Genomic DNA, 12,783 nt, shown 5'->3' on the forward strand with positions numbered 1-12,783 from the left:
AGCCTGGAAGACGGCCGGGGCGTTGGTGAGGCCAAAGGGCATCACCGGGTATTCATAATGTCCCGTGGAAGTGTTGAAGGCGGTCTTCCACTCATCTCCCTCTTTGATGCGTACCAAGTGGTAAGCGTTGCGTAGATCCAACTTCGAAAAGATGGTGGCCCCCTCCAGGAGCTCGAAAGCAGAGGAGATGAGTGGGAGAAGGTAGCTATTCTTCGCCGTGATACCGTTGAGCCCCCGGTAATCTATGCAGGGACGCAGAGATTTGTCCTTCTTCTCCACGAAGAAGAACCCAACCCAGCAGGAGACGAGGAGGGACGGATGAGACCTGCAGCCAATGAGTCGCTTATGTATTTCTCCATAGCGCCTCTTTCAGGGGCGGACAGGGAGTAAAGGCGACCCCTAGGAGGAGCGGAAACAGGCAGGAGGTCTATGGCGCAGTCATAGGGCCGATGAGGAGGAAGGGAGGTGGCCCTAGACTTGATAAAAACCTCCCCAAAGTCATGGTACTCGGCTGGGACCCCCGTCAGATCTGGAGCAGAACTGGAGCAGGTGGCCGGTTGAGGAGCTGAGGCTTGCTTCAGGCACACTTGGTGGCAGGAAGGGCTCCAACTCAAGATGACCCCCGTCCTCCAGTCGATGTTGGGGTTGTGTCGGCGAAGCCAGGGGTAACCCAGGATGAGGGGAAGACGGGGAGACTGCAGGATGTGGAACTGGATGGTCTCATGGTGATTACCAGACAGGAGCATGCGCACTGGGACCGTCTGGTGAGAAACAGTCCCCAGGAGATGGCCGTCGAGGGCGTTGGCGGGAACAGGTTCAGACAGGGGAACACAACTGATGCCTAGCTGGCGGGCTAGTTCCATGTCCATAAGATTAATGTCACAACCAGAGTCAATGAAGGTGGCGAGGGTGTGCGAACCATCAGACAACAGCAGACGGGCATGACACAGAGGGCGTCGGGCAGAGGAAAGTTCAGAGGTTCGACTCACCAGTAATTCCTCCGCTACTGGTGAGTCTGGCCTTTTACTGGACACTTGGAGATGTAATGACCCGCCAGGCCACAGTAGAGACAGAGGTTCCCCCGACACCGACGTTCCCGTTCCTCGGGGGTTGAGACTGGTGCGACCCACCTGCATGGGTTCGGGTTGCCTCGACGGTTGCCCCGACGAGGGTAGTCCATTCTCCGGAGGAAAACGAGCTTGGGTGGATAGCTGGCGGACCGCCTGTCCCTGTCGCCTCTCCCGACGTCTCGCCAGGTGCGTCGGTCCAGACGGATCTTTAGCTCGATAAGCCCATCCAGAGAAGAAGGAAGGTCGTGGGACACCAACTCATCCTTGATATAGTCATTCAAGCCCAGCAAGAAAGCGTCACACTGGGCCGGGGCGTTCCAATCACTCTGACGGGCCCTGGTGCGAAAGTCGATGGCGAAGTCAGCGACGCTCTGGTTCCCCTGGCTCAACCCCAGCAGACTTCCCGCAGCGTCCGGACCCATCGAAACCTCACCGAACACCTTGCGAAGCTCCGCGGCGAAGGCCTGGAAAGCGGAGCAAGCCGGCGTGCGTCGCTCCCATTCAGCCGTTCCCCACAGCCGAGCTCTGCCAGTCAGGTGATTAATGGTAAATGCCACTCTCGCCGCTTCCTGGGCGAAGGTGTAGGGCTGTAGGGCGAAGAGAATGGAACAGTTCGTGATGAATGGGTTGCAGCCCTCCGGGTCTCCAGCGTAGCGCTCCGGGGTTCCCACCCGGGGCTCAGGTGATTGTACTGGCGCACCGGGAGCTGGTGCTGTCAGAGCCGGAGGCGAAGCATGGGGTGCAGCCTGGGCGAGGGTGGTCGTCAGCTGTTGGAGCTGGGTGGCTAGTGCAACCAATGCTGGCTCTTGGCTTGACACAGCCTGTCGAACCTCGGAGTTGGAGGCAGTGAGCATAGCTTCGTGCTGCAGGAGCGTGTGCTCAATCCTCTCGAAGCGGTTTGACGGAGACGTTGTGTGCGCTGGGTCCATTGTTGGCCAGATTGTACTGTAACGGGTATAGCTTGGACCCAATAGCAGTACAGAATCAGGCAGGTATAGTAGGTAATGAACTTTATTACGATACTAACACAGAGTAGTAACACAGGAATGGGTACACCGTACTCACACAGAGGCTCAGGATTGGGCGATGGTTCCGAATAGGGGCAGGCAGGTTCGAATCCGTGTAGACAGTCGGGAAATCGCTGGAGAGTCTTGCATGAATGCTGAGAACAATTTGGCACTGGTTGAACGGTGAGGAGAGTCTATATACCGGGTTAATTGGTGATCAGAGGTAACTGAGTGCAACAGGTGAGGAGAGTTGTGCTGATGAGAGGGGAGTGGCAGGCAGGCAGGTGAGGGGAAGGAGGGACCGGTGGATAAGTACTGGGAGGTGAAGTGGATGAGAATGAGGAGAGGGCAGACTGTGACACCTTCTGCAGTTGAACAGAGCCCTAGTGAGTCAACACCCGGAGTATTGTGTGCAGTTTTGTCCCCTAGTTTGAGGAAGCAGATTATTGCTAATGAGGGAGAGCAGCGTAGGTTTACAAGGGTAATTCGCGGGATGGCGGGCTTGTCATATGCTGAGATAATGGAGCTGCTGGGCTTGTACACTCTGGAGTTTAGAAGGATTGGAGGGGGTCTCATTGAAACATATAAGATTGTTAAGGGCATGAACACGCTAGCGGCAGGACACATGTTCCCGTTGTTGAGGGAATCCAGAGCCAGCGGGCACAGTTTAAGAATATGGAGTAAGCCATTTGGAACGGTGTCGAGGAAACACTTTTTCTCACAGAGAGTGGCGAGTCTGAGGAATTCATTGCCTCAGAGGGCGGTCGAGGCAGATTATCTGGTGCTTTCAAGAGAGAGGTAGATACGGCTCTTAAAAATATCGGAGTCAGGAGATATGGGGCGAATGCAGGAACGGGGTACTGATTGGGGATGATCAGCCATGATCACATTAAATGGCGGTGCTGGCTCGAAGGGCCAAATGGTCTACTCCTGCACCTATAATCTATTGTCTATAGTCTATCGACTTGACTTGAAATGGATTGACTTGACTTGAAAGGTATTCACTTGACTTGAATTGAAAGGTATTCACTTGACTTGAATTGAAATGGATTGACTTGACTTGACATCAAATGGATTGACTTGACTTGAAATGGAATTACTTGACTTGTTTGAAATGGATGGTTGGCCCGCCAATCACTGTGCTTTGCTTGGCTTGACTTGACCTGAGTTGTGGATTTACTTGGCTTGATTTGAAATGGATTGACTTAAATTGACTTGAAATTCATTGACTTGAAATTGATTGACTTGTCTTCAGATGGATTGACTTCACTTGAAATGGATTGACATGACTTGACTTGAAAAGCATTGACTTCATATGGATTGACTTGACTTGAAATTGATTGACTTGACTTGAAATGGATTGATTGACTTGACTTGAAATGGCTTGAGTTTAGTTGACTTGAAATAGAGTGACTTGACTTGACTTGAAAAAGATTGACTTAAAATTGGTTGATTTGACTTCACTTGACTTGAAATGGGTTGACTTGTAATCGATTGACGAATTGAAATGGATTTACTTCAATTGACTTCACTTGGAATGGATTGACTTGACATGAAATGGATTGACTTGACTTGAAATTGATTGACTTGAAATGGATTGATTTGACTTCAAATAGATTGACTTGACATATGTTTTGACTTGCCTTGGTTTGAAATGGACTGGTTTGGAATGGATTATCTTGACTTGACGTGACCTGACTTGAAATGGTTTGACGACTTCAAATCGATTGACGACTTGACTTGTAATGAATTGACTTGACTTGGCCTGACTTGAAATGGACTGACTTGATGGCGACAGAGAGAGTGGGAGATAATGGGGAGAGAGTGAGAGGGGAGAGAGAGACTGGGAGACAGGGGGAGAGAGATAGGAGGTAGGAGAGAGAGAGGGGTTAGAGAGGGAGGAAGAAATACGGAGATAGGAGAGAGGGGAGAGGGAGAGGGAGAGGTGGAGAGGGGTAAGAGAGGGGGGGGGGGAGAAGCGGGAGAGAGAGGGGGTAGGAGAGAGGGGGCAGAGAGAGGGATAGAGAAATACGGAGATAGAGGAGAGAGAGGTAAAGAGGGAGAGGGGGGATATAGAGAGGGGGAGAAAGAGAGGGGCAGGGAGGGGGATGAGAGAGAGGGGAGAGAGGGGGGGGAGAGAGAGGCGCAGAGAGAGAGAGTGTGGAGATTGAGGAGGAAGAGATGTGGGGACATAGAGGGGGGGACATGGGGTAAAAGGGGAAAGAGAGATGGGAGAGGGGAAGCTAGAGATAGGGGGAGAGATAGAGAGAGGAGAGAGAGTGGGGAGCGAAAGGGAGATGGAGAGATGGGAGAGAGAGGTGGAGATAGAGAATAACATGGAAAGACAGAGAGGGGGTAGAGGGAGGGGGGGAGTGGGTAGATAGAGATAGGAGAGAGAGTGGAGATAAATGGCGCAGAAACAGGGCGGAGGGCGAGAGATGGGATAGAGAGAGGCGGAGACAAAGGGGAGAGAGGGGGAGATGGAGATGGGGAGAGAGAGTTAGGGAGAGGGAGAGGTGGGAGAGAGGTGGGAGAGAGAGGGAGGAGAGAGAGGGTGGAGAGGGAGAAGGGGGAGAAGGGTGTAGAGAGAAAGAGACGGAGAGAGAGGGGGAGATAGAGAGGGGGGAGAGAAGTGGGGAGAGAGGGAGATAGAGAGGGAAGAGAGTGGGGGAGAGAGGGGGCGAAAGTGGGGCGGCGAGAGGGAGGGAAGGGAGAGATAGAGAGAGGGGGAGAGATAAACATAGATACATGGACACATAGAGCATGGGTGCAGGGGTAGGCCATTCGGCCGTTCGAGCCTGCACCGCCATTGAATATGATCATGGCTGATCATCCAACTCCGTATCTCATACCTGCAGTAACTCCATACCCCTTGATCCCATTAGGCACATGGGCCACATCTAACTCCCTCTTAAATGTAGCCAATTAACTGGCCTCAACCACCCTCTGTGGCAGAGAATTCCACAGATTGACCACTCTCTGTGTGGATTTTTTTTCTCATATCGGTCCTAAAGGACTTCCCCCTTATCCTCAAACTGTGACCCCTTGTTCTGGACTTCCCCAATATCGGGAACAATCTTCCTGCATCTAGCCTGTCCAACCCTTTAAGAATTTTGTCAAGTCAAGTCAAGTCACATTTATTTATATAGCACATTTAAAAACAACTCTTGTTGTCCAAAGTGCTTTACAATTGTTATAAGAATTGTATAAACAAACAAGGAAATACATTATTGCCATAGAGGGAGTACAGAGAAGGTTCACCAGACTGATTCCTGGGTTGTCAGGACTTTCATATGAAGAAAGACTCGGTTTGTACTCGCTAGAATTTAGAAGATTGAGGGGGGATCTTATAGAAACTTACGCAATTCTTAAGGGATTGGACAGGCTAGATGGAGGAAGATTGTTCCCGATGGTGGGGAAGTCCAGAACAAGGGGACACAGTTTAAGGATAAGGGGGAAATCTTTTAGGACCGAGATGAGGAAAACTTTTTTCACACAGAGAGTGGTGAATCTGTGGAATTCTCTGCCGCAGAAGGTAGTTGAGGCCACTTCATTGGCTATATTTAAGAGGGAGTTAGATGTGACCCTTGTGGCTAAAGGGAAAGGGGGTATGGAGAAAAGGCAGGTACAGGATACTGAGTTGGATGATCAGCCATGATCATATTGAATGGCGGTGCAGGCTCGAAGGGCCGAATGGCCTACTCCTGCACCTATTTTCTATGTTTCTATGTAAACTACATACATATAACCCTCACTCAGTGGACGTCAGGAAAGGCTTTGGAGTTTAGATACGTTTTTAGTCTTGATTAAAGGAGTCGATGGAGAGGGCAGTTCTGATGGGAATGGGATGTTGTTCCACAGTCTACGAGCTGCAACTGCAAAGGCGCGATAGATCGCCCCAAAGCTTATGCCTAGACCGCGGGATGATCTGCAGCCCCAAATCGGCCGATCTGAGGGAGGTGGAGTAGTGGGTGAGAAGACTTTGAATGTAGGAGGAGGCAAGCCCATTGAAGGCTTTGTAGACATAGAGGTGGGTCTTGAAATGTATACGAAACCGCACAGGGAGCCAGTGGGGAGAGGCCAGGATCGGGGTGAATGGGTTCCTTTTTCGGGTATTGAATCAGTTGTAGGCGCGACAGGGAAGATTGGCTGTTGTCATCGTAAACAGAGTTGCAGTAATCCAGGCGGGAGAAGATAAATGTGTGGATGATCTTTTCGAGGTCATCAAAGTGGAGGAATTGTTTTATTTTAGCTATTGTCCGAAGCTGAAAGAAGCTAGCTTTTACCACGGCATTGACTTGTTTGTCAAATTTCAGTGCTGAGTTAAATATCACGCCGAGGTTTTTGACGTGAGGTTTGAGCAGTGGGGTTAGGCTTCCAATGCTGCCTGTTATCATTTTGATTGAGTCCGAGGGGCCGAGAAGGATGACCTCAGACTTACTCTCGTTTAGTTGGAGGAAGTTCTGGGCCATCCAGCACTTTATATCCTCGAGGCAGCGGGTAAGGTTACTCAGATTTGATTGGTTTGGGGTTTCAGGGGGAGATAAAGTTGTGTATCGTCTGCGTAGCAATGGAAAGAAATGCAGTGTCTATCAATGACTTGGCCTAAGGGGTGCATATACAGGGAGAAGAGAATGGGGCCAAGGATGGAACGTTGTGGAACCCCACAGCAGAGATTAGCAGAGATTAGAGATTGTAAATTCTATAATACCCCCCTCAAAATTCTAAATTCTAGCGAGTACAAGCCGACTCTATCCAGTATTACATCATATGAAAGTCCTGACATCCCTGGAATCAATCTGGTGAACCTTCTATGTACTCCTCTATGGCAAGAATGTCCTTTCTCAGATTATGACACCAAAACTGTACGCAATACTCCAGGTGTGGTCTCACCAAGGCCCTGTATAACTGCAGTAGAACCTCCCTGCTCCTAGATTCAAATCCTTTTGCTATTAATGCTGACATGCCATTAGTTTTCTTCACTATCTGCTGCACCTGCATGCCGAATTTTAATGACGGGTGTACCATGACACCCAGGTCTCGTTGCATCTCCACCTTTCCTAATCGGCCACCATTCAGATACTAGTCTATTTTCCTGTTCTTGTCACCAAAGTTGATAACCTCCCATGTTTCCACTTTATACTGCATCTGCCATGCATTCGCCCACTCACCCAACCTAAACACTCCACCTTGTAGCCTCCTAGCATCCTCCTCACATATAGCACTGCCCCCCCCCAGCTTCGTGTCATCCGCAAACTTGGAGATGTTGCATTTATGTCACATGGACTGTCTCCCTCGGATGGTCACGTCGCACAGACACATCTGCACTTTAGTCTGTTTGATCTGTTTTTACTATTTTACCGTTGTAATGTTATTTTTACAAACCATGTTCTCGGTGTATATAAATCTAAATGTTATTAGTTACTTAAGTTATGGTATCGGATGGAAGCTGCATACCAAATATCTTTGCACATGTGCAATGACTATAAAATATAGTATTATTATTATTATTATTATTATTATTATTATTATTATTATTATTATTGTTGTTGTTACTATTATTATTATTATTATGATTATTGTTATTGTTATTGTTATTGTTATTGTTATTGTTATTGTTATTGTTATTGTTATTATTATTATTGTTAATTCCCTCGTCCAAATTATTAATACATATTGTAAATAGCTGGGATCACAGCGCTGCCTGCCATTCTGAAAATGACCCATTTACTCCCACTTTGCTTCCTGTCTGCCAGCCATTTCTCTACCCACATCAATACTGAAGCCCCAATACCGTGTGCTTTAAGTTTGCATGCTAATCTCTTATGTGGGACCTTGTCGAAAGTCTTCTGAAAGTCCAGATATAACACATCCACTGGTTCTCCCTTGTTACATCCTCGAAAAATTATATAAGAATCGTCAGACATGATTTACCTATGCTGACTTTGCTGACTTTGTCCAATGCTTTCATCGCTTTCCAAATGTGCTGCAATCCCATCTTTAATAACTGACTCTGGCAGTTTCCCCACTACCGATGTTAGACTAACTGGTCTATAATTTCCCGTTTTCTCTCTCCCTCCCTTTTTAAAACGTAGGGTTACATTAGCTACCCTTGGCTTGACTTGACTTGAATCGAATTGATTGACGTGAAATGGATTGACTTGACTTGGAATGGATTGACTTGAAATTGATTGATTTGAATTGAAATGGATTGACTTCACTTGAAATGGATTGACGGCTTGACTTAAAATGGATTGACGGCTTGTCTTGAAATGGATTGATTTGAAATGAATTGACATCACTTCACTTCACTTGAAATGGATTGACTTGACGTGAAATGGATTGACTTGACGACTTGAAATAGATTGACTTGAAATGGATTGACTTGACTTGACTTGAAATGTCCAGCCCAGTTGCGGACCGTCCTGTTTGTACTGGTCCCGCCTTCCCCAGAACTGGTTCCAATGCCCTAGCAATTTGAATCCCTCCCAATTGCACCGTTTTTCAAGCCACGTATTCATCTGCAATATCCTCCTATTTCTACTCTGACTAGCACGTGGCACTGGTAGTAATCCAGAGATTATTACCTTTGAGGTCCTACTTTTAAGTTTATCGCCTAGCTCCCTAAATTCACCTTGTAGGACCTCATCCCGTTTTTACCTATGTCGTTGGTGCCAATGTGCACCACGACAACCCTCCACCTCCAGCATGTTCTGCAGCCGCTCAGTGACATCCCTGACCCTTGCACCAGGGAGCCTACATACCACCCTCGTCCGCAGAAACGCTTATCTAATCCCCTTATAATAGAATCCCCTATTACAGAAGACCTTCCACTCTTTTTACTCCCCTCCTGTGCCGCAGAGCCAACCACGGTGCCATGAACTTCGCTTCTGCTGCCTTCCGCTGATGAGCCATCTCCCCCAACAGTATCCAAAATGGTATATCTGTTTAGGAGGGATATGACCGCAGGGGACTCCTGAATTATCTGCCTACTGCTACGCTGGCTAGTGGCCACCCGTTCCCATTCTGTCCCCTTAATTTTTACCCGCGGTGTGGCCAACTCACTGTACGTGCTATTCACCAATTTCTCAGCATCGTGGATGATCCAGTGTGAATCCAACCGCAGCACCAATCGTACAATGCGGTCTGCCAGGAGCTGCAACTGGACACACTTCCTGCAAACGTAATCACCAGGGACACCGACCATATCCCTGATCTTCCACATGTTGCAGGATGAGAAAACCATGGGACCGATCTCAACTGACATGGCTTACCCCCAAAATAAATCAACTCACTCCCACTATAAAAATCTTAATCCTTTAAAATGTACCTTTACTAAAAAGCACTGTACCCTTAATTCACTGAACCTTTAACTAACTGAACCCTTAATTCACTGAACCCTTAATTCACTGCACCCTTAGCTCATTGTACCCTTAACTCACTGAATCCTGAATTCGCTGTACCCTTAATTCAGTGAACCCTTAATTCACTGAACCCTTAGCTCATTGTACCCTTAACTCACTGAATCCTTAATTCGCTGTACCCTTAATTCACTGAACCCTTAATTCACTGAACCCTTAATTCACTGAACCCTTAATTCACTGAACCCTTAACTCACTGTACCCTTAACTCACTGAACCCTTAACTCAATGTACCCTTAACTCACTGTACCTGGAACTCACTGTACCCTTAACTCACTGTATCATCAACTCACTGTACACTTAACTCAATGAACCCTCAACTCGAAAGCAGAAATACAAACCTGGGGTTGCTCCCAACCAGCTGCTTCCTCTAGTCCGCTTCCATCAATCAGTGGCTTCCCCCAGACGACTTATTTTGTAGTGTGATGGAACGTTGCATCCGTTCCTGGGCCTCCTGGGACTGTTATATGCTGATAGAATGGAGCCGCTGGGCTTGTATAGAAGGATGAGAGGTGATCTTATAGAAACATATGAGAATATTAAGAGTTTGGACATGCTAGAGGCAGCAAACGTGTTTCTGATTTTGGGGGAGTCCAGAACCATGGGCCACAGTTTAAGAATAAGGGGTAAGCCTTTTAGAACGAAAACGAGTAAACTTTTATTCTCACAGAGAGTTGTGAGACTGGGGAGCTCTCTGGGGAGGGCGATGGAGTCCGGTTCTCTGGATACTTTATCTGGATACTATCAAGAGAGAGCTAGATAGAGCTCTTAAAGATAGCGGACTCAGACGATATGGGGAAAAGGCAGGAACGGGGTACTGATTAGGGATGATCACACTGAATGGCCGTGTTAACTCGAAGTGCCGAATGGCCAAACCCAGAACGAATTCTCTATTATCCATTGTCACTCATAACTATGGCTCAAATGAGAAGAGCACAGTGAGACAATCTCGTAGAGTGTCGCACGTTTTCACGAACATTCATAGAAATTCATAGAACTTACAGCGTTTACTGATAACTCTCTGTGAGGACCCACATTTTTGCACGTATTCAAAGCACGTACGGTTTGTGCACCTCGCGTCGCATTGGTTACATGCGGATTTGATAACTTTGAAATGATACACATAACAATTAAACACGTTTGCTTTAACTCTCACTATGTGTAAGACTTTGGGTTAAATATATTACAAACTTGCCCAATTTTTTAATCACTTCAATAATTTGCGCCGTCAACTTTACATCCAAGATCTCCCGGGGTGGGAGTTCTCCGGAGCGGGTATTCGATGGGACACTTCCCTGAAATTACTAAGGATGTGGTTTTAATCACGGTTCACTAATGGACAATTGAGCACAGGTTATTTCTCAACTATCTTCTCTGTCCCTATCAGAAAGCCAATGTTCGAACACGTCCGTTCCTCATCTTCCCAAAGGAGTGTCTTTAGATTATTGTTTAAGAAGGAACTGCAGGTGCTGGAAAATCGAAGGTAGATAAAAATGCTGGAGAAACTCAGCGGGTGCAGCAGCATCTATGAAGCAGAGGAAATAGGCAACGTTACGGGCCGAAAACCTTCTTAAAACTGAAAAAGGGTTTCGGCACGAAATGTTGTCTATTTTCTACGCTCCATAAATGCTGCGGCACCCGCTGAGTTTCTGCAGCATTTTTGTCTTTAGATTATTGATTCGCTGTGGATTCGGTAGGGGGCGCTGCACTGGCAGCAGCCTGTCGGCAGCGTGTCCGTCTTTTTTCAACTTTTTTTATTTTTTTAGTATGTTTAAAAGTCTGTTTTTAATGTTTCTTTGTGTGTTTAGTGTGGGGGGTGGTGTGGGGGGGGGGGGGGGGGGTAAGGGGGAAACCGTTTCGGCCGCCTCTTCCATGGAGAGGCGACTTTTTCAGGTCGCCTCCCCCGTGGCCTAACAGCATGGATCGGCGCCGACTTTCCCGGAGACGCGCCCGGAGCTTCAGCGGCGGGCGCAGCGTGGACTCTCGGCGCGGAGCGGGTGAGACCTCGCTGGAGGGGAGCGCTCCGTTACGCTGGCCCGCGGCAGCCGGCAGCCTGAAGCCGCAGTCTGCAGAACTCCAGCTGGTGCGGCGTCTACAGCCCGGGATCTCACGTGGAGGGCCCGGGGGGAAGAAGAAGCTTCCACTGCCGGCCCGCGGCCGTCTTCTACCGCGGGTGCGTTATGGACTTATCATCTCCCCTAGAGGGGAGCTTCGACCGCCGGCCCTGCAGACTGCGGTGCTTCCGGCTGCGGCACGGCAGGTACTTTAAAACTTTGACCGCCGGCCTGCGGCCCACACCAGCCTGAAGCCGCGGTCTCTGGTTGGGAAGAGCCGATCCTGGACTCACCTTGACTTTGACTTTGTCCCTTACCACCTGGACGCCCGCAGCAACGGCTGTGGAGGGTGGTGGTCCCGACCACGGGGGAAAATGGAGGAGGACTGGCCAAGCTCTGTGCCTTCCACCACAGTGATGAATGCTGTGGTGGATGTTTGTGTAAAACATTTTATTGTTGTTGTGTTCTTTATTATTGTACCGCTGCTGGCAACCCAAATACCACCGACCTTGGTTGTGTGGCAATTAAATTATTTCAATTATTTCAATTATGCAAACTCCGTCATGTGTGCCATCCCTTATTTGGCCATCCTCGCTGTTTTAAATGAAAACCACGATCACTGGTAAATCATCGGCGGAAATGAGTCGGGGAGTGAAGCGGATATTTGGTAAACGTGTCGTTTGGAAGCTCTGTGAATTTACCGGTCCCACAGCCTTGGTGTTCCTCTGATCGCTCACACTGAAAAATGTTATTTAATGCGAAATTAACCATGGAGTTCAAGGAAAAAAGTTTGTTGACGGTACAGAAACTGTCTGAGTCGGGTTACCCACCGAACAGTGTTAGAATTATTTAATTTACTTTACGTGGGGATATACACTGATTTGGACAACGCTAGATATAACTAGAGTGAACACATGGGATAAGCAGTATCCAACTAAATGTATGTTTTTGCAACGAAGCTCCGGTAGGAGACTGTCCCATCCGCCCGCCCTCGGGCTCCTCCTCCTCCTCCCCTTTTCCTTCTTTCTTTCCCCAGCCCCCATCAGTCTCCCATCCGCCCGCCCTCGGGATCCTCCTCCTCCTCCCCTTTTCCTTCTTTCTTTCCCCACCCCCCATCTGTGTCTCCTCCCACCCTCCCATCCGCCCGCCCTCGGGCTCCTCCTCCTCCTCCCCTTTTCCTTCTTTCTTTCCCCACCCCCCATCAGTCTGAAGAAGGGTTTCGGCCCGAAAC

The 12,783-nt window shown here is 48.4% G+C and overlaps 1 long non-coding RNA gene across 1 annotated transcript; it reads left to right on the forward strand.

The window, feature by feature from the left end:
* The first annotated feature begins 1,398 nt into the window (after positions 1–1,398).
* On the forward strand, positions 1,399–6,498 carry LOC116969629. Its single transcript, XR_004410867.1, has 3 exons — positions 1,399–1,409; positions 5,330–5,332; positions 6,451–6,498. It is a non-coding gene; the product is annotated as an uncharacterized LOC116969629 (long non-coding RNA).
* Positions 6,499–12,783: the final 6,285 nt, after the last annotated feature.

This window comes from Amblyraja radiata, unplaced genomic scaffold, assembly GCF_010909765.2.
Source record: "Amblyraja radiata isolate CabotCenter1 unplaced genomic scaffold, sAmbRad1.1.pri S89, whole genome shotgun sequence".
Taxonomy (NCBI): domain Eukaryota; kingdom Metazoa; phylum Chordata; class Chondrichthyes; order Rajiformes; family Rajidae; genus Amblyraja; species Amblyraja radiata.